The sequence below is a fragment of the Rhinoderma darwinii genome, unplaced genomic scaffold, assembly GCF_050947455.1.
Source record: "Rhinoderma darwinii isolate aRhiDar2 unplaced genomic scaffold, aRhiDar2.hap1 Scaffold_487, whole genome shotgun sequence".
Classification (NCBI taxonomy): Eukaryota; Metazoa; Chordata; class Amphibia; order Anura; family Rhinodermatidae; genus Rhinoderma; species Rhinoderma darwinii.
Window position 1 is genome coordinate 14,115 of NW_027464033.1, and position 19,811 is coordinate 33,925.

At 41.9% G+C, this 19,811-nt stretch overlaps 41 pseudogenes; all 41 read right to left on the reverse strand.

The window, feature by feature from the left end:
• Window positions 1-8: 8 nt before the first annotated feature.
• LOC142719920 (5S ribosomal RNA) lies at window positions 9-127 on the reverse strand (annotated as a pseudogene).
• A 67-nt stretch (window positions 128-194) lies between these two features.
• LOC142719711 (5S ribosomal RNA) lies at window positions 195-313 on the reverse strand (annotated as a pseudogene).
• A 67-nt stretch (window positions 314-380) lies between these two features.
• On the reverse strand, window positions 381-499 carry LOC142719764 (5S ribosomal RNA; annotated as a pseudogene).
• A 67-nt stretch (window positions 500-566) lies between these two features.
• On the reverse strand, window positions 567-685 carry LOC142719936 (5S ribosomal RNA; annotated as a pseudogene).
• A 253-nt stretch (window positions 686-938) lies between these two features.
• LOC142719986 (5S ribosomal RNA) lies at window positions 939-1,057 on the reverse strand (annotated as a pseudogene).
• Window positions 1,058-1,124: 67 nt separating this feature from the next.
• Window positions 1,125-1,243, reverse strand: LOC142719703 (5S ribosomal RNA; annotated as a pseudogene).
• A 67-nt stretch (window positions 1,244-1,310) lies between these two features.
• Window positions 1,311-1,429, reverse strand: LOC142719728 (5S ribosomal RNA; annotated as a pseudogene).
• A 67-nt stretch (window positions 1,430-1,496) lies between these two features.
• On the reverse strand, window positions 1,497-1,615 carry LOC142719679 (5S ribosomal RNA; annotated as a pseudogene).
• A 67-nt stretch (window positions 1,616-1,682) lies between these two features.
• LOC142719824 (5S ribosomal RNA) lies at window positions 1,683-1,801 on the reverse strand (annotated as a pseudogene).
• A 66-nt stretch (window positions 1,802-1,867) lies between these two features.
• Window positions 1,868-1,986, reverse strand: LOC142719773 (5S ribosomal RNA; annotated as a pseudogene).
• A 67-nt stretch (window positions 1,987-2,053) lies between these two features.
• On the reverse strand, window positions 2,054-2,172 carry LOC142719948 (5S ribosomal RNA; annotated as a pseudogene).
• Window positions 2,173-2,239: 67 nt separating this feature from the next.
• Window positions 2,240-2,358, reverse strand: LOC142719680 (5S ribosomal RNA; annotated as a pseudogene).
• A 67-nt stretch (window positions 2,359-2,425) lies between these two features.
• LOC142719718 (5S ribosomal RNA) lies at window positions 2,426-2,544 on the reverse strand (annotated as a pseudogene).
• Window positions 2,545-2,611: 67 nt separating this feature from the next.
• Window positions 2,612-2,730, reverse strand: LOC142719702 (5S ribosomal RNA; annotated as a pseudogene).
• A 253-nt stretch (window positions 2,731-2,983) lies between these two features.
• Window positions 2,984-3,102, reverse strand: LOC142720005 (5S ribosomal RNA; annotated as a pseudogene).
• A 67-nt stretch (window positions 3,103-3,169) lies between these two features.
• LOC142719921 (5S ribosomal RNA) lies at window positions 3,170-3,288 on the reverse strand (annotated as a pseudogene).
• A 67-nt stretch (window positions 3,289-3,355) lies between these two features.
• Window positions 3,356-3,474, reverse strand: LOC142719712 (5S ribosomal RNA; annotated as a pseudogene).
• A 67-nt stretch (window positions 3,475-3,541) lies between these two features.
• LOC142719776 (5S ribosomal RNA) lies at window positions 3,542-3,660 on the reverse strand (annotated as a pseudogene).
• A 67-nt stretch (window positions 3,661-3,727) lies between these two features.
• LOC142719960 (5S ribosomal RNA) lies at window positions 3,728-3,846 on the reverse strand (annotated as a pseudogene).
• Window positions 3,847-4,099: 253 nt separating this feature from the next.
• Window positions 4,100-4,218, reverse strand: LOC142719987 (5S ribosomal RNA; annotated as a pseudogene).
• Window positions 4,219-4,285: 67 nt separating this feature from the next.
• LOC142719716 (5S ribosomal RNA) lies at window positions 4,286-4,404 on the reverse strand (annotated as a pseudogene).
• Window positions 4,405-4,472: 68 nt separating this feature from the next.
• LOC142719866 (5S ribosomal RNA) lies at window positions 4,473-4,590 on the reverse strand (annotated as a pseudogene).
• Window positions 4,591-4,657: 67 nt separating this feature from the next.
• LOC142719683 (5S ribosomal RNA) lies at window positions 4,658-4,776 on the reverse strand (annotated as a pseudogene).
• Window positions 4,777-6,519: 1,743 nt separating this feature from the next.
• LOC142719947 (5S ribosomal RNA) lies at window positions 6,520-6,636 on the reverse strand (annotated as a pseudogene).
• A 69-nt stretch (window positions 6,637-6,705) lies between these two features.
• Window positions 6,706-6,822, reverse strand: LOC142719949 (5S ribosomal RNA; annotated as a pseudogene).
• A 626-nt stretch (window positions 6,823-7,448) lies between these two features.
• On the reverse strand, window positions 7,449-7,565 carry LOC142719909 (5S ribosomal RNA; annotated as a pseudogene).
• Window positions 7,566-9,308: 1,743 nt separating this feature from the next.
• Window positions 9,309-9,425, reverse strand: LOC142719950 (5S ribosomal RNA; annotated as a pseudogene).
• Window positions 9,426-10,053: 628 nt separating this feature from the next.
• On the reverse strand, window positions 10,054-10,170 carry LOC142719951 (5S ribosomal RNA; annotated as a pseudogene).
• Window positions 10,171-10,425: 255 nt separating this feature from the next.
• LOC142720021 (5S ribosomal RNA) lies at window positions 10,426-10,542 on the reverse strand (annotated as a pseudogene).
• Window positions 10,543-10,982: 440 nt separating this feature from the next.
• LOC142719661 (5S ribosomal RNA) lies at window positions 10,983-11,101 on the reverse strand (annotated as a pseudogene).
• A 68-nt stretch (window positions 11,102-11,169) lies between these two features.
• LOC142719952 (5S ribosomal RNA) lies at window positions 11,170-11,286 on the reverse strand (annotated as a pseudogene).
• Window positions 11,287-12,841: 1,555 nt separating this feature from the next.
• On the reverse strand, window positions 12,842-12,958 carry LOC142719868 (5S ribosomal RNA; annotated as a pseudogene).
• Window positions 12,959-13,585: 627 nt separating this feature from the next.
• Window positions 13,586-13,702, reverse strand: LOC142719953 (5S ribosomal RNA; annotated as a pseudogene).
• An 813-nt stretch (window positions 13,703-14,515) lies between these two features.
• Window positions 14,516-14,632, reverse strand: LOC142719954 (5S ribosomal RNA; annotated as a pseudogene).
• A 630-nt stretch (window positions 14,633-15,262) lies between these two features.
• LOC142719926 (5S ribosomal RNA) lies at window positions 15,263-15,380 on the reverse strand (annotated as a pseudogene).
• Window positions 15,381-15,448: 68 nt separating this feature from the next.
• Window positions 15,449-15,565, reverse strand: LOC142719884 (5S ribosomal RNA; annotated as a pseudogene).
• Window positions 15,566-16,009: 444 nt separating this feature from the next.
• On the reverse strand, window positions 16,010-16,127 carry LOC142719914 (5S ribosomal RNA; annotated as a pseudogene).
• A 254-nt stretch (window positions 16,128-16,381) lies between these two features.
• Window positions 16,382-16,498, reverse strand: LOC142719955 (5S ribosomal RNA; annotated as a pseudogene).
• A 255-nt stretch (window positions 16,499-16,753) lies between these two features.
• Window positions 16,754-16,871, reverse strand: LOC142719980 (5S ribosomal RNA; annotated as a pseudogene).
• Window positions 16,872-18,055: 1,184 nt separating this feature from the next.
• Window positions 18,056-18,172, reverse strand: LOC142719870 (5S ribosomal RNA; annotated as a pseudogene).
• Window positions 18,173-18,799: 627 nt separating this feature from the next.
• Window positions 18,800-18,916, reverse strand: LOC142719885 (5S ribosomal RNA; annotated as a pseudogene).
• Window positions 18,917-19,811: the final 895 nt, after the last annotated feature.

Below are 19,811 nucleotides of genomic sequence, written 5' to 3' on the forward strand. Positions count from 1 at the left end.
TAATAAAAATTCAACCGCACCACGGATTCCCAGACAGTCTCCCACACTGGTACTAGCGAGGCCTTAAGCTGTGTAACTTCTGCGTTCTGACGAGAGAAGGCACATTCAGCTTAGAATGGCCATTGACGATAAATGCTTTAATCCATAGTCCTATTTAATCTATTGTGAAACAAAATCTAAACGACATAATAAAAAGGCAACTGCACCACGGATTCCCAGACAGTCTCCCACACTGGTACTAGCGAGGCCTTAAGCTGTGTAACTTCTGCGATCTGACGAGAGCAGGCACATTCAGCTTAGAATGGCCATTGACATTAAATGCTTTAATCCATAGTCCTTTTTAATCGATTGCGAAACAAAATCTAAACAACATAATAAAAAGTCAACCGCACCACGGATTCCCAGACAGTCTCCTACACTGGTACTAGCGAGGCCTTAAGCTGTGTAACTTCTGCGATCTGACGAGAGCAGGCACATTCAGCTTAGAATGGCCATTGACATTAAATGCTTTAATCCATAGTCCTTTTTAATCGATTGTGAAACAAAATCTAAACGACATAATAAAAAGTCAACCGCACCACGGATTCCCAGACAGTCTCCCACACTGGTACTAGCGAGGCCTTAAGCTGTGTAACTTCTGCGATCTGACGAGAGCAGGCACATTCAGCTTAGAATGGCCATTGACATTAAATGCTTTAATCCATAGTCCTTTTTAATCGATTGTGAAACAAAATCTAAACGACATAATAAAAAGTCAACCGCACCACGGATTTCCAGACAGTCTCCCACACTGGTACAAGCGAGGCGTTAAGCTGTGTAACTTCTGCGATCTAACGAGAGCAGGCACATTCAGCTTAGAATGGCCATTGACATTAAATGCTTTAATCCATAGTCCTTTTTAATCGATTGTGAAACAAAATCTAAACGACATAATAAAAAGTCAACCGCACCACAGATTCCCAGACAGTCTCCCACACTGGAACTAGCGAGGCCTTAAGCTGTGTAACTTCTGCGATCTGACGAGAGCAGTCACATTCAGCTTAGAATGGCCATTGACATTAAAAGCCTTAATCCATAGTCCTATTTAATCTATTGTGAAACAAAATCTAACCGACATAATAAAAAGTCAACCGCACCACGGATTCCCAGACAGTCTCCCACACTGGTACTAGCGAGGCCTTAAGCTGTGTAACTTCTGCGATCTGACGAGAGCAGGGACATTCAGCTTAGAATGGCGATTGACATTAAATGCTTTAATCCATAGTCTTTTTTAATCGATTGTGAAACAAAATCTAAACGACATAATAAAAAGTCAACCGCACCACGGATTCCCAGACAGTCTCCCACACTGGTACTAGCGAGGCCTTAAGCTGTGTAACTTCTGCGTTCTGACGAGAGCAGGCACATTCAGCTTAGAATGGCCATTGACGTTAAATGCTTTAATCCATAGTCCTATTTAATCTATTGTGAAAAAAAATCTAAACGACATAATAAAAAGTCAACCGCACCACGGATTCCCAGACAGTCTCCCACACTGGTACTAGCGAGGCCTTAAGCTGTGTAACTTCTGCGATCTGACGAGAGCAGGGACATTCAGCTTAGAATGGCCATTGACATAAAATGCTTTAATCCATAGTCCTTTTTAATCGATTGTGAAACAAAATCTAAACGACATAATAAAGATTCAACCGCACCACGCATTCCCAGACAGTCTCCCACACTGGTACTAGCAAGGCCTTAAGCTGTGTAACTTCTGCGATCTGACGAGAGCAGGCACATTCAGCTTAGAATGGCCATTGACATTAATGCTTTAATCCATAGTCCTTTTTAATCGATTGTGAAACAAAATCTAAACGACATAATAAAAAGTCAACCGCACCACGGATTCCCAGACAGTCTCCCACACTGGTACTAGCGAGGCCTTAAGATGTGTAACTTCTGCGATCTGACGAGAGCAGGGACATTCAGCTTAGAATGGCCATTGACGTTAAATGCTTTAATCCATAGTCCTTTTTAATCGATTGTGAAACAAAATCTAAACGACATAATAAAAAGTCAACCGCACCACGGATTCCCAGACAGTCTCCCACACTGGTACTAGCGAGGCCTTAAGCTGTGTAACTTCTGCGATCTGACGAGAGCAGGCACATTCAGCTTAGAATGGCCATTGACATTAAATGCTTTAATCCATAGTCCTTTTTAATCGATTGTGAAACAAAATCTAAACGACATAATAAAAAGTCAACCGCACCACGGATTCCCAGACAGTCTCCCACACTGGTACTAGCGAGGCCTTAAGCTGTGTAACTTCTGCGATCTGACGAGAGCAGGGACATTCAGCTTAGAATGGCCATTGACATTAAATGCTTTAATCCATAGTCCTTTTTAATCGATTGTGAAACAAAATCTAAACGACATAATAAAAATTCAACCGCACCACGGATTCCCAGACAGTCTCCCACACTAGTACTAGCGAGGCCTTAAGCTGTGTAACTTCTGCGATCTGACGAGAGCAGGCACATTCAGCTTAGAATGGCCATTGACATCAAATTCTTTAATCCATAGTCCTTTTTAATCGATTGTGAAACAAAATCTAAACGACATAATAAAAAGTCAACCGCACCACGGATTCCCAGACAGTCTCCCACACTGGTACTAGCGAGGCCTTAAGCTGTGTAACTTCTGCGATCTAACGAGAGCAGGGACATTCAGCTTAGAATGGCCATTGACATTAAATGCTTTAATCCATAGTCCTTTTTAATCGATTGTGAAACAAAATCTAAACGACATAATAAAAATTCAACCGCACCACGGATTCCCAGACAGTCTCCCACACTGGTACTAGCGAGGCGTTAAGCTGTGTAACTTCTGCGATCTAACGAGAGCAGGGACATTCAGCTTAGAATGGCCATTGACATTAAATGCTTTAATCCATAGTCCTTTTTAATCGATTGTGAAACAAAATCTAAACGACATAATAAAAAGTCAACCGCACCACGGATTCCCAGACAGTCTCCCACACTGGTACTAGCGAGGTGTTAAGCTGTGTAACTTCTGCGATCTAACGAGAGCAGGGACATTCAGCTTAGAATGGCCATTGACATTAAAGGCTTTAATCCATAGTCCTTTTTAATCGATTGTGAAACAAAATCTAAACGACATAATAAAAATTCAACCGCACCACGGATTCCCAGACAGTCTCCCACACTGGTACTAGCGAGGCCTTAAGCTGTGTAACTTCTGCGTTCTGACGAGAGAAGGCACATTCAGCTTAGAATGGCCATTGACGATAAATGCTTTAATCCATAGTCCTATTTAATCTATTGTGAAACAAAATCTAAACGACATAATAAAAAGGCAACTGCACCACGGATTCCCAGACAGTCTCCCACACTGGTACTAGCGAGGCCTTAAGCTGTGTAACTTCTGCGATCTGACGAGAGCAGGCACATTCAGCTTAGAATGGCCATTGACATTAAATGCTTTAATCCATAGTCCTTTTTAATCGATTGCGAAACAAAATCTAAACAACATAATAAAAAGTCAACCGCACCACGGATTCCCAGACAGTCTCCTACACTGGTACTAGCGAGGCCTTAAGCTGTGTAACTTCTGCGATCTGACGAGAGCAGGCACATTCAGCTTAGAATGGCCATTGACATTAAATGCTTTAATCCATAGTCCTTTTTAATCGATTGTGAAACAAAATCTAAACGACATAATAAAAAGTCAACCGCACCACGGATTCCCAGACAGTCTCCCACACTGGTACTAGCGAGGCCTTAAGCTGTGTAACTTCTGCGATCTGACGAGAGCAGGCACATTCAGCTTAGAATGGCCATTGACATTAAATGCTTTAATCCATAGTCCTTTTTAATCGATTGTGAAACAAAATCTAAACGACATAATAAAAAGTCAACCGCACCACGGATTTCCAGACAGTCTCCCACACTGGTACAAGCGAGGCGTTAAGCTGTGTAACTTCTGCGATCTAACGAGAGCAGGCACATTCAGCTTAGAATGGCCATTGACATTAAATGCTTTAATCCATAGTCCTTTTTAATCGATTGTGAAACAAAATCTAAACGACATAATAAAAAGTCAACCGCACCACAGATTCCCAGACAGTCTCCCACACTGGAACTAGCGAGGCCTTAAGCTGTGTAACTTCTGCGATCTGACGAGAGCAGTCACATTCAGCTTAGAATGGCCATTGACATTAAAAGCCTTAATCCATAGTCCTATTTAATCTATTGTGAAACAAAATCTAACCGACATAATAAAAAGTCAACCGCACCACGGATTCCCAGACAGTCTCCCACACTGGTACTAGCGAGGCCTTAAGCTGTGTAACTTCTGCGATCTGACGAGAGCAGGGACATTCAGCTTAGAATGGCGATTGACATTAAATGCTTTAATCCATAGTCTTTTTTAATCGATTGTGAAACAAAATCTAAACGACATAATAAAAAGGCAACCGCACCACGGATTCCCAGACAGTCTCCCACACTGGTACTAGCGAGGCCTTAAGCTGTGTAACTTCTGCGTTCTGACGAGAGCAGGCACATTCAGCTTAGAATGGCCATTGACGTTAAATGCTTTAATCCATAGTCCTATTTAATCTATTGTGAAAAAAAATCTAAACGACATAATAAAAAGTCAACCGCACCACGGATTCCCAGACAGTCTCCCACACTGGTACTAGCGAGGCCTTAAGCTGTGTAACTTCTGCGATCTGACGAGAGCAGGGACATTCAGCTTAGAATGGCCATTGACATAAAATGCTTTAATCCATAGTCCTTTTTAATCGATTGTGAAACAAAATCTAAACGACATAATAAAGATTCAACCGCACCACGCATTCCCAGACAGTCTCCCACACTGGTACTAGCAAGGCCTTAAGCTGTGTAACTTCTGCGATCTGACGAGAGCAGGCACATTCAGCTTAGAATGGCCATTGACGTTAAATGCTTTAATCCATAGTCCTATTTAATCTATTGTGAAACAAAATCTAAACGACATAATAAAAAGTCATTCGCACCACGGATTCCCAGACAGTCTCCCACACTGGTACTAGCGAGGCGTTAAGCTGTGTAACTTCTGCGATCTAACGAGAGCAGGGACATTCAGCTTAGAATGGCCATTGACATTAAAGGCTTTAATCCATAGTCCTTTTTAATCGATTGTGAAACAAAATCTAAACGACATAATAAAAATTCAACCGCACCACGGATTCCCAGACAGTCTCCCACACTGGTACTAGCGAGGCCTTAAGCTGTGTAACTTCTGCGTTCTGACCAGAGCAGGCACATTCAGCTTAGAATGGCCATTGACGTTAAATGCTTTAATCCATAGTCCTATTTCATCTATTGTGAAACAAAATCTAAACGACATAATAAAAAGTCAACCGCACCACGGATTCCCAGACAGTCTCCCACACTGGTACTAGCGAGGCCTTAAGCTGTGTAACTTCTGCGATCTGACAAGAGCAGGGACATTCAGCTTAGAATGGCCATTGACATTAAATGCTTTAATCCATAGTCCTTTTTAATCGATTGTGAAACAAAATCTAAACGACATAATAAAAATTCAACCGCACCACGGATTCCCAGACAGTCTCCCACACTGGTACTAGCGAGGCCTTAAGCTGTGTAACTTCTGCGTTCTGATGAGAGAAGGCACATTCAGCTTAGAATGGCCATTGACGTTAAATGCTTTAATCCATAGTCCTATTTAATCTATTGTGAAACAAAATCTAAACGACATAATAAAAAGTCAACCGCACCACGGATTCCCAGACAGTCTCCCACACTGGTTCTAGTGAGGCCTTAAGCTGTGTAACTTCTGCGATCTGACGAGAGCAGGCACATTCAGCTTAGAATGGCCATTGACATTAAATGCTTTAATCCATAGTCCTTTTTAATCGATTGTGAAACAAAATCTAAAACGACATAATAAAAATTCAACCGCACCACGGATTCCCAGACAGTCTCCCACACTGGTACTAGCGAGGCCTTAAGCTGTGTAACTTCTGCGTTCTGACGAGAGAAGGCACATTCAGCTTAGAATGGCCATTGACATTAAATGCTTTAATCCATAGTCCTTTTTAATCGATTGTGAAACAAAATCTAAACGACATAATAAAAAGACAAACGGAACACGGATTCCCAGACAGTCTCACACACTGGTACTAGCGAGGCCTTAAGCTGTGTAACTTCTGCGATCTGACGAGAGCAGGGACATTCAGCTTAGAATGGCCATTGACATTAAATGCTTTAATCCATAGTCCTTTTTAATCGATTGTGAAACAAAATCTAAACGACATAATAAAAATTCAACCGCACCACGGATTCCCAGACAGTCTCCCACACTGGTACTAGCGAGGCCTTAAGCTGTGTAACTTCTGCGTTCCGACGAGAGAAGGCACATTCAGCTTAGAATGGCCATTGACTTTAAATGCTTTAATCCATAGTCCTATTTAATCTATTGTGAAACAAAATCTAAACGACATAATAAAAAGTCAACCGCACCACGGATTCCCAGACAGTCTCCCACACTGGTACTAGCGAGGCCTTAAGCTGTGTAACTTCTGCGATCTGACGAGAGCAGGCACATTCAGCTTAGAATGGCCATTGACATTAAATGCTTTAATCCATAGTCCTTTTTAATCGATTGTGAAACAAAATCTAAACAACATAATAATAAGTCAACCGCACCACGGATTCCCAGACAGTCTCCCACACTGGTACTAGCGAGGCCTTAAGCTGTGTAACTTCTGCGATCTGACGAGAGCAGGCACATTCAGCTTAGAATGGCCATTGACATTAAATGCTTTAATCCATAGTCCTTTTTAATCGATTGTGAAACAAAATCTAAACGACATAATAAAAAGTCAACCGCACCACGGATTCCCAGACAGTCTCCCACACTGGTACTAGCGAGGCCTTAAGCTGTGTAACTTCTGCGATCTGACAAGAGCAGGAACATTCAGCTTAGAATGGCCATTGACATTAAATGCTTTAATCCATAGTCCTTTTTAATCGATTGTGAAACAAAATCTAAACGACATAATAAAAAGTCAACCGCACCACAGATTCCCAGACAGTCTCCCACACTGGAACTAGCGAGGCCTTAAGCTGTGTAACTTCTGCGATCTGACGAGAGCAGTCACATTCAGCTTAGAATGGCCATTGACATTAAAAGCCTTAATCCATAGTCCTATTTAATCTATTGTGAAACAAAATCTAACCAACATAATAAAAAGTCAACCGCACCACGGATTCCCAGACAGTCTCCCACACTGGTACTAGCGAGGCCTTAAGCTGTGTAACTTCTGCGATCTGACGAGAGAGGGACATTCAGCTTAGAATGGCGATTGACATTAAATGCTTTAATCCATAGTCTTTTTTAATCGATTGTGAAACAAAATCTAAACGACATAATAAAAAGTCAACCGCACCACGGATTCCCAGACAGTCTCCCACACTGGTACTAGCGAGGCCTTAAGCTGTGTAACTTCTGCGTTCTGACGAGAGCAGGCACATTCAGCTTAGAATGGCCATTGACGTTAAATGCTTTAATCCATAGTCCTATTTAATCTATTGTGAAAAAAAATCTAAACGACATAATAAAAAGTCAACCACACCACGGATTCCCAGACAGTCTCCCACACTGGTACTAGCGAGGCCTTAAGCTGTGTAACTTCTGCGATCTGACGAGAGCAGGGACATTCAGCTTAGAATGGCCATTGACATAAAATGCTTTAATCCATAGTCCTTTTTAATCGATTGTGAAACAAAATCTAAACGACATAATAAAAATTCAACCGCACCACGCATTCCCAGACAGTCTCCCACACTGGTACTAGCAAGGCCTTAAGCTGTGTAACTTCTGCGATCTGACGAGAGCAGGCACATTCAGCTTAGAATGGCCATTGACGTTAAATGCTTTAATCCATAGTCCTATTTAATCTATTGTGAAACAAAATCTAAACGACATAATAAAAGTCATTCGCACCACGGATTCCCAGACAGTCTCCCACACTGGTACTAGCGAGGCGTTAAGCTGTGTAACTTCTGCGATCTAACGAGAGCAGGGACATTCAGCTTAGAATGGCCATTGACATTAAAGGCTTTAATCCATAGTCCTTTTTAATCGATTGTGAAACAAAATCTAAACGACATAATAAAAATTCAACCGCACCACGGATTCCCAGACAGTCTCCCACACTGGTACTAGCGAGGCCTTAAGCTGTGTAACTTCTGCGTTCTGACCAGAGCAGGCACATTCAGCTTAGAATGGCCATTGACGTTAAATGCTTTAATCCATAGTCCTATTTCATCTATTGTGAAACAAAATCTAAACGACATAATAAAAAGTCAACCGCACCACGGATTCCCAGACAGTCTCCCACACTGGTACTAGCGAGGCCTTAAGCTGTGTAACTTCTGCGATCTGACGAGAGAAGGCACATTCAGCTTAGAATGGCCATTGACATTAAGTGCCTTAATCCATAGTCCTTTTTAATCGATTGTGAAACAAAATCTAAACGACATAATAAAAAGTCAACCGCACCACGGATTCCCAGACAGTCTCCCACACTGGTTCTAGTGAGGCCTTAAGCTGTGTAACTTCTGCGATCTGACGAGAGCAGGCACATTCAGCTTAGAATGGCCATTGACATTAAATGCTTTAATCCATAGTCCTTTTTAATCGATTGTGAAACAAAATCTAAAACGACATAATAAAAATTCAACCGCACCACGGATTCCCAGACAGTCTCCCACACTGGTACTAGCGAGGCCTTAAGCTGTGTAACTTCTGCGTTCTGACGAGAGAAGGCACATTCAGCTTAGAATGGCCATTGACATTAAATACTTTAATCCATAGTCCTTTTTAATCGATTGTGAAACAAAATCTAAACGACATAATAAAAATTCAACCGCACCACGGATTCCCAGACAGTCTCCCACACTGGTACTAGTGAGGCCTTAAGCTGTGTAACTTCTGCGATCTGACGAGAGCAGGCACATTCAGCTTAGAATGGCCATTGACATTAAATGCTTTAATCCATAGTCCTTTTTAATCTATTGTGAAACAAAATCGAAGCGACATAATAAAAAGTCAACCGCACCACGGATTCCCAGACAGTCTCCCACACTGGTACTAGCGAGGCGTTAAGCTGTGTAACTTCTGCGATCTAACGAGAGCAGGCACATTCAGCTTAGAATGGCCATTAACATTAAATGCTTTAATCCATAGTCCTTTTTAATCGATTGTGAAACAAAATCTAAACGACATAATAAAAAGTCAACCGCACCACGGATTCCCAGACAGTCTCCCACACTGGTACTAGCGAGGCCTTAAGCTGTGTAACTTCTGCGATCTGACGAGAGCAGGCACATTCAGCTTAGAATGGCCATTGACATTAAATGCTTTAATCCATAGTCCTTTTTAATCGATTGTGAAACAAAATCTAAAACGACATAATAAAAATTCAACCGCACCACGGATTCCCAGACAGTCTCCCACACTGGTACTAGCGAGGCCTTAAGCTGTGTAACTTCTGCGTTCTGACGAGAGAAGGCACATTCAGCTTAGAATGGCCATTGACATTAAATGCTTGAATCCATAGTCCTTTTTAATCGATTGTGAAACAAAATCTAAACGACATAATAAAAAGACATACGGAACACGGATTCCCAGACAGTCTCACACACTGGTACTAGCAAGGCCTTAAGCTGTGTAACTTCTGCGATCTGACGAGAGCAGGGACATTCAGCTTAGAATGGCCATTGACATTAAATGCTTTAATCCATAGTCCTTTTTAATCGATTGTGAAACAAAATCTAAACGACATAATAAAAATTCAACCGCACCACGGATTCCCAGACAGTCTCCCACACTGGTACTAGTGAGGCCTTAAGCTGTGTAACTTCTGCGATCTGACGAGAGCAGGCACATTCAGCTTAGAATGGCCATTGACATTAAATGCTTTAATCCATAGTCCTTTTTAATCGATTGTGAAACAAAATCTAAACGACATAATAAAAAGTCAACCGCACCACGGATTCCCAGACAGTCTCCCACACTGGTACTAGCGAGGCCTTAAGCTGTGTAACTTCTGCGATCTGACGAGAGCAGGCACATTCAGCTTAGAATGGCCATTGACATTAAATGCTTTAATCCATAGTCCTTTTTAATCGATTGTGAAACAAAATCTAAACGACATAATAAAAAGTCAACCGCACCACGGATTCCCAGACAGTCTCCCACACTGGTACTAGCGACGCCTTAAGCTGTGTAACTTCTGCGATCTGACGAGAGCAGGGACATTCAGCTTAGAATGGCCATTGACATAAAATGCTTTAATCCATAGTCCTTTTTAATCGATTGTGAAACAAAATCTAAACGACATAATAAAAATTCAACCGCACCACGGATTCCCAGACAGTCTCCCACACTGGTACTAGCGAGGCCTTAAGCTGTGTAACTTCTGCGATCTGACGAGAGCAGGCACATTCAGCTTAGAATGGCCATTGACGTTAAATGCTTTAATCCATAGTCCTATTTAATCTATTGTGAAACAAAATCTAAACGACATAATAAAAAGTCAACCGCACCACGGATTCCCAGACAGTCTCCCACACTGGTACTAGCGAGGCGTTAAGCTGTGTAACTTCTGCGATCTAACGAGAGCAGGGACATTCAGCTTAGAATGGCCATTGACATTAAAGGCTTTAATCCATAGTCCTTTTTAATCGATTGTGAAACAAAATCTAAACGACATAATAAAAATTCAACCGTACCACGGATTCCCAGACAGTCTCCCACACTGATACTAGCGAGGCCTTAAGCTGTGTAACTTCTGCGTTCTGACCAGAGCAGGCACATTCAGTTTAGAATGGCCATTGACGATAAATGCTTTAATCCATAGTCCTATTTAATCTATTGTGAAACAAAATCTAAACGACATAATAAAAAGTCAACAGCACCACGGTTTCCCAGACAGTCTCCCACACTGGTACTAGCGAGGACTTAAGCTGTGTAACTTCTGCGATCTGACGAGAGCAGGCACATTCAGCTTAGAATGGCCATTGACATTAAATGCTTTAATCCATAGTCCTTTTTAATCGATTGTGAAACAAAATCTAAACGACATAATAAAAAGTCAACCGCACCACGGATTCCCAGACAGTCTCCCACACTGGTACTAGCGAGGCCTTAAGCTGTGTAACTTCTGCGATCTGACGAGAGCAGGCACATTCAGCTTAGAATGGCCATTGACATTAAATGCTTTAATCCATAGTCCTTTTTAATCGATTGTGAAACAAAATCTAAACGACATAATAAAAAGTCAACCGCACCACGGATTCCCAGACAGTCTCCCACACTGGTACTAGTGAGGCCTTAAGCTGTGTAACTTCAGCGATCTGACGAGAGCAGGTACATTCAGCTTAGAATGCCCATTGACACTAAATGCTTTAATCCATAGTCCTTTTTAATCGATTGTGAAACAAAATCTAAACGACATAATAAAAAGGCAACCGCACCACGGATTCCCAGACAGTCTCCCACACTGGTACTAGCGAGGCCTTAAGCTGTGTAACTTCTGCAATCTGATGAGAGCAGGGACATTCAGCTTAGAATGGCCATTGACATTAAATGCTTTAATCCATAGTCCTTTTTAATCGATTGTGAAACAAAATCTAAACGACATAATAAAAATTCAACCACACCACGGATTCCCAGACAGTCTCCCACACTGGTACTAGCGAGGCCTTAAGCTGTGTAACTTCTGCGTTCTGAAGAGCAGGCACATTCAGCTTAGAATGGCCATTGACGTTAAATGGTTTAATCCATAGTCCTATTTAATCTATTGTGAAACAAAATCTAAACGACATAATAAAAAGTCAACCGCACCACGGATACCCAGACAGTCTCCCACACTGGTACTAGCGAGGCCTTAAACTGTGCAACTTCTGCGATCTGACGAGAGCAGGGACATTCAGCTTAGAATGGCCATTGACATTAAATGCTTTAATCCATAGTCCTTTTTAATCGATTGTGAAACAAAATCTAAACGTCATAATAAAAAGTCAACCGCACCACGGATTCCCAGACAGTCTCCCACACTAGTACTAGCGAGGCCTTAAGCTGTGCAACTTCTGCGATCTGACGAGAGCAGGGACATTCAGCTTAGAATGGCCATTGACGTTAAATACTTTAATCCATAGTCCTATTTAATCTATTGTGAAACAAAATCTAAACGACATAATAAAAAGTCAACCGCACCACAGATTCCCAGACAGTCTCCCACACTAGTACTAGCGAGGCGTTAAGCTGTGTAACTTCTGCGATCTAACGAGAGCAGGCACATTCAGCTTAGAATGGCCATTGGCATTAAATGCCTTAATCCATAGTCCTTTTTAATCGATTGTGAAACAAAATCTAAACGACATAATAAAAAGTCAAACGCACCACGGATTCCCAGACAGTCTCCCACACTGGTACTAGCGAGGCCTTAAGCTGTGTAACTTCTGCGATCTGACGAGAGCAGGCACATTCAGCTTAGAATGGCCATTGACATTAAAAGCCTTAATCCATAGTCCTATTTAATCTATTGTGAAATAAAATCTAAACAACATAATAAAAAGTCAACCGCACCACGGATTCACAGACAGTCTCCCACACTGGTACTAGCGAGGCCTTAAGCTGTGTAACTTCTGCGATCTGACGAGAGCAGGCACATTCAGCTTAGAATGGCCATTGACATTAAATGCTTTAATCCATAGTCCTTTTTAATCGATTGTGAAACAAAATCTAAACGACATAATAAAAAGTCAACCGCACCACGGATTCCCAGACAGTCTCCCACTCTGGTACTAGCGAGGCCTTAAGCTGTGTAACTTCTGCGATCTGACGAGAGCAGGCACATTCAGCTTAGAATGGCAATTGACGTTATATGCTTTCATCCATAGTCCTATTTAATCTATTGTGAAACAAAATCTAAACGACATAATAAAAAGTCAACCGCACCACGGATTCCCAGACAGTCTCCCACACTGGTACTAGCGAGGCGTTAAGCTGTGTAACTTCTGCGATCTAACTAGAGCAGGCACATTCAGCTTAGAATGGCCATTGACATTAAATGCTTTAATCCATAGTCCTTTTTAATCGATTGTGAAACAAAATCTAAACGACATAATAAAAATTAAACCGCACCACGGATTCCCAGACATTCTCCCACACTGGTACTAGCGAGGCCTTAAGCTGTGTAACTTCTGCGATCTGACGAGAGCAGGCACATTCAGCTTAGAATGGCCATTGACGTTATATGCTTTCATCCATAGTGCTATTTAATCTATTGTGAAACAAAATCTAAACGACATAATAAAAAGTCAACCGCACCACGGATTCCCAGACAGTCTCCCACACTGGTACTAAAGAGGCGTTAAGCTGTGTAACTTCTGCGATCTAACTAGAGCAGGCACATTCAGCTTAGAATGGCCATTGACATTAAATGCTTTAATCCATAGTCCTTTTTAATCGATTGTGAAACAAAATCGAAACGACATAATAAAAAGTCAACCGCACCACGGATTCCCAGACAGTCTCCCACACTGGTACTAGCGAGGCCTTAAGCTGTGTAACTTCTGCGATCTGACGAGAGCAGGCACATTCAGCTTAGAATGGCCATTGACATTAAAAAGCTTAATCCATAGTCCTATTTAATCTATTGTGAAACAAAATCTAAACAACATAATAAAAAGTCAACCGCGCCACGGATTCCCAGACAGTCTCCCACACTGGTACTAGGGAGGCCTTAAGCTGTGTAACTTCTGCGATCTGACGAGAGCAGGGACATTCAGCTTAGAATGGCAATTGACATTAAAGGCTTTAATCCATAGTCCTTTTTAATCGATTGTGAAACAAAATCTAAACGACATAATAAAAATTCAACCGCACCACGGATTCCCAGACAGTCTCCCACACTGGTACTAGCGAGGCCTTAAGCTGTGTAACTTCTGCGATCTGACGAGAGCAGGCACATTCAGCTTAGAATGGCCTTTGACATTAAAAGACTTAATCCATAGTCCTATTTAATCTATTGTGAAACAAAATCTAAACAACATAATAAAAAGTCAACCGCACCACGGATTCCCAGACAGTCTCCCATACTGGTACTAAGGAGGCCTTAAGCTGTGTAACTTCTGCGATCTGACGAGAGCAGGGACATTCAGCTTAGAATGGCCATTGACATTAAAGGCTTTAATCCATAGTCCTTTTTAATCGATTGTGAAACAAAATCTAAACGACATAATAAAAATTCAACCGCACCACGGATTCCCAGACAGTCTCCCACACTGGTACTAGCGAGGCCTTAAGCTGTGTAACTTCTGCATTCTGACCAGAGCAGGCACATTCAGCTTAGAATGGCCATTGACGTTAAATGCTTTAATCCATAGTCCTATTTAATCTATTGTGAAACAAAATCTAAACGACATAATAAAAAGTCAACCGCACCACGGATTCCCAGACAGTCTCCCACACTGGTACTAGCGAGGCCTTAAGCTGTGTAACTTCTGCGATCTGACGAGAGCAGGCACATTCAGCTTAGAATGGCCATTGACATTAAATGCTTTAATCCATAGTACTTTTTAATCGATTGTGAAACAAAATCTAAACGACATAATAAAAAGTCAACTGCACCACGGATTCCCAGACAGTCTCCCACACTGGTACTAGCGAGGCCTTAAGCTGTGTAACTTCTGCGATCTGACGAGAGGAGGCACATTCAGCTTAGAATGGCCATTGACATCAAAAAATGCTTTAATCCATAGTCCTTTTTAATCGATTGTGAAACAAAATCTAAACGACATAATAAAAAGTCAACCGCACCACGGATTCCCAGACAGTCTCCCACACTGGTACTAGCAAGGCCTTAAGCTGTGTAACTTATGCGTTCTGACCAGAGCAGGCACATTCAGCTTAGAATGGCAATTGACGTTAGATGCTTTAATCCATAGTCCTATTTAATCTATTGTGAAACAAAATCTAAACGACATAATAAAAAGTCAACCGCACCACGGATTCCCAGACAGTCTCCCACACTGGTACTAGCGAGGCCTTAAGCTGTGTAACTTCTGCGATCTGACGAGAGCAGGCACATTCAGTTTAGAATGGCCATTGACATTAAATGCTTTAATGCATAGTACTTTTTAATCGATTGTGAAACAAAATCTAAACGACATAATAAAAAGTCAACCGCACCACGGATTCCCAGACAGTCTCCCACACTGGTACTAGCGAGGCCTTAAGCTGTGTAACTTCTGCGATCTGACGAGAGCAGGCACATTCAGCTTAGAATGGCCATTGATATTAAATGCTTTAATCCATAGTACTTTTTAATCGATTGTGAATCAAAATCTAAACGACATAATAAAAAGTCAACCGCACCACGGATTCCCAGACAGTCTCCCACACTGGTACTAGCGAGGCCTTAAGCTGTGTAACTTCTGCGATCTGACGAGAGCAGGTACATTCAGCTTAGAATGGCCATTGACATCAAAAAATGCTTTAATCCATAGTCCTTTTTAATCGATTGTGAAACAAAATCTAAACGACATAATAAAAAGTTAACCGCACCACGGATTCCCAGACAGTCTCCCACACTGGTACTAGCGAGGCCTTAAGCTGTGTAACTTCTGCGATCTGACGAGAGCAGGCACATTCAGCTTAGAATGGCCATTGACGTTAAATGCTTTAATCCATAGTCCTATTTAATCTATTGTGAAACAAAATCTAAACGACATAATAAAAAGTCAACCGCACCACGGATTCCCAGACAGTCTCTCACACTGGTACTAGCGAGGCGTTAAGCTGTTTAACTTCTGCGATCTAACGAGAGCAGGCACATTCAGCTTAGAATGGCCATTAACATTAAATGCTTTAATCCATAGTCCTTTTTAATCGATTGTGAAACAAAATCTAAACGACATAATAAAAAGGCAACCGCACCACGGATTCCCAGACAGTCTCCCACACTGGTACTAGCGAGGCCTTAAGCTGTGTAACTTCTGCGATCTGACGAGAGCAGGCACATTCAGCTTAGAATGGCCATTGACGTTAAATGCTTCAATCCATAGTCCTATTTAATCTATTGTGAAACAAAATCTAAACGACATAATAAAAAGTCAAACGCACCACGGATTCCAAGACAGTCTCCCACACTAGTACTAGCGAGGCGTTAAGATGTGTAACTTCTGCGATCTAACGAGAGCAGGCACATTCAGCTTAGAATGGCCTTTGACGTTAAATGCTTTAATCCATAGTCCTATTTAATCTATTGTGAAACAAAATCTAAACGACATAATAAAAAGTCAACCGCACCACGGATTCCCAGACAGTCTCCCACACTGGTACTAGCGAGGCCTTAAGCTGTGTAACTTCTGCGATCTGACGAGAGCAGGCACATTCAGCTTAGAATGGCCATTGACATTAAATGCTTTAATCCATAGTCCTTTTTAATCGATTGTGAAACAAAATCTAAACGACATAATAAAAAGTCAACCGCACCACGGATTCCGAGACAGTCTCCCACACTGGTACTAGCGAGGCCTTAAGCTGTGTAACTTCTGCGATCTGACGAGAGCAGGCACATTCAGCTTAGAATGGCCATTGACACTAAATGCTTTAATCCATAGTCCTTTTTAATCGATTGTGAAACAAAATCTAAACGACATAATAAAAAGTCAACCGCACCACGGATTCCCAGACAGTCTCCCACACTGGTACTAGCGAGGCCTTAAGCTGTGTAACTTCTGCGTTCTGACGAGAGCAGGCACATTCAGCTTAGAATGGCCATTGGCGTTAAATGTTTTAATCCATAGTCCTATTTAATCTATTGTGAAACAAAATCTAAACGACATAATAAAAAGTCAGCCGCACCACGGATTCCCAGACAGTCTCCCACACTGGTATTAGCGAGGCCTTAAGCTGTGTAACTTCTGCGATCTGACGAGAGCAGGCACATTCAGCTTAGAATAGCCATTGCCATTAAATGCTTTAATCCATAGTCCTTTTTAATCGATTGTGAAACAAAATCTAAACGACATAATAAAAAGAAAACCGCACCACGGATTCCCAGACAGTCTCCCACACTGGTACTAGCGAGGCCTTAAGCTGTGTAACTTCTGCGATCTGACGAGAGCAGGGACATTCAGCTTAGAATGGCCATTGACATTAAATGCTTTAATCCATAGTCCTTTTTAATCGATTGTGAAACAAAATCTAAACGACATAATAAAAAGTCAACCACACCACGGATTCCCAGACAGTCTCCCACACTGGTACTAGCGAGGCCTTAAGCTGTGTAACTTCTGCGATCTGACGAGAGCAGGCACATTCAGCTTAGAATGGCCATTGACGTTAAATGCTTTAATCCATAGTCCTATTTAATCTATTGTGAAACAAAATCTAAACGACATAATAAAAAGTCAACCGCACCACAGATTCCCAGACAGTCTCCCACACTAGTACTAGCGAGGCGTTAAGCTGTGTAACTTCTGCGATCTAACGAGAGCAGGCACATTCAGCTTAGAATGGCCATTGGCATTAAATGCTTTAATCCATAATCCTTTTTAATCGATTGTGAAACAAAATCTAAACGACATAATAAAAAGTCAAACGCACCACGGATTCCCAGACAGTCTCCCACACTGGTACTAGCGAGGCCTTAAGCTGTGTAACTTCTGCGATCTGACGAGAGCAGGCACATTCAGCTTAGAATGGCCATTGACATTAAAAGCCTTAATCCATAGTCCTATTTAATCTATTGTGAAATAAAATCTAAACAACATAATAAAAAGTCAACCGCACCACGGATTCACAGACAGTCTCCCACACTGGTACTAGCGAGGCCTTAAGCTGTGTAACTTCTGCGATCTGACGAGAGCAGGCACATTCAGCTTAGAATGGCCATTGACATTAAATGCTTTAATCCATAGTCCTTTTTAATCGATTGTGAAACAAAATCTAAACGACATAATAAAAAGTCAACCGCACCACGGATTCCCAGACAGTCTCCCACTCTGGTACTAGCGAGGCCTTAAGCTGTGTAACTTCTGCGATCTGACGAGAGCAGGCACATTCAGCTTAGAATGGCAATTGACGTTATATGCTTTCATCCATAGTCCTATTTAATCTATTGTGAAACAAAATCTAAACGACATAATAAAAAGGCAACCGCACCACGGATTCCCAGACAGTCTCCCACACTGGTACTAGCGAGGCGTTAAGCTGTGTAACTTCTGCGATCTAACTAGAGCAGGCACATTCAGCTTAGAATGGCCATTGACATTAAATGCTTTAATCCATAGTCCTTTTTAATCGATTGTGAAACAAAATCTAAACGACATAATAAAAATTAAACCGCACCACGGATTCCCAGACAGTCTCCCACACTGGTACTAGCGAGGCCTTAAGCTGTGTAACTTCTGCGATCTGACGAGAGCAGGCACATTCAGCTTAGAATGGCCATTTACGTTATATGCTTTCATCCATAGTCCTATTTAATCTATTGTGAAACAAAATCTAAACGACATAATAAAAAGTCAACCGCACCACGGATTCCCAGACAGTCTCCCACACTGGTACTAGCGAGGCGTTAAGCTGTGTAATTTCTGCGATCTAACTAGAGCAGGCACATTCAGCTTAGAATGGCCATTGACATAAAATGCTTTAATCCATAGTCCTTTTTAATCGATTGTGAAACAAAATCGAAACGACATAATAAAAAGTCAACCGCACCACGGATTCCCAGACAGTCTCCCACACTGGTACTAGCGAGGCCTTAAGCTGTGTAACTTCTGCGATCTGACGAGAGCAGGTACATTCAGCTTAGAATGGCCATTGACATTAAAAGCCGTAATCCATAGTCCTATTTAATCTATTGTGAAACAAAATCTAAACAACATAATAAAAAGTCAACCGCGCCACGGATTCCCAGACAGTCTCCCACACTGGTACTAGGGAGGCCTTAAGCTGTGTAACTTCTGCGATCTGACGAGAGCAGGGACATTCAGCTTAGAATGGCCATTGACATTAAAGGCTTTAATCCATAGTCCTTTTTAATCGATTGTGAAACAAAATCTAAACGACATAATAAAAATTCAACCGCACCACGGATTCCCAGACAGTCTCCCACACTGGTACTAGCGAGGCCTTAAGCTGTGTAACTTCTGCGATCTGACGAGAGCAGGCACATTCAGCTTAGAATGGCCATTGACCTTAAATGCTTTAATCCATAGTCCTTTTTAATCGATTGTGAAACAAAATCTAAACGACATAATAAAAAGTCAACCGCACCACGGATTCCCAGACAGTCTCCCACACTGGTACTAGCGAGGCCTTAAGCTGTGTAATTTCTGCGATCTGACGAGAGCAGGGACATTCAGCTTAGAATGGCCATTGACATTAAATGCTTTAATCCATAGTCCTTTTTAATCGATTGTGAAACAAAATCTAAACGACATAATAAAAATTCTACCGCACCACGGATTCCCAGACAGTCTCCCACACTGGTACTAGCGAGGCCTTAAGCTGTGTAACTTCTGCGATCTGACGAGAGCAGGCACATTCAGCTTAGAATGGCCATTGACGTTATATGCTTTAATCCATAGTCCTATTTAATCTATTGTGAAACAAAATCTAAACGACATAACAAAAATCCAACCGCACCACGGATTCCCAGACCGTCTCCCACACTGGTACTAGCGAGGCGTTAAGCTGTGTAACTTCTGCGATCTAAC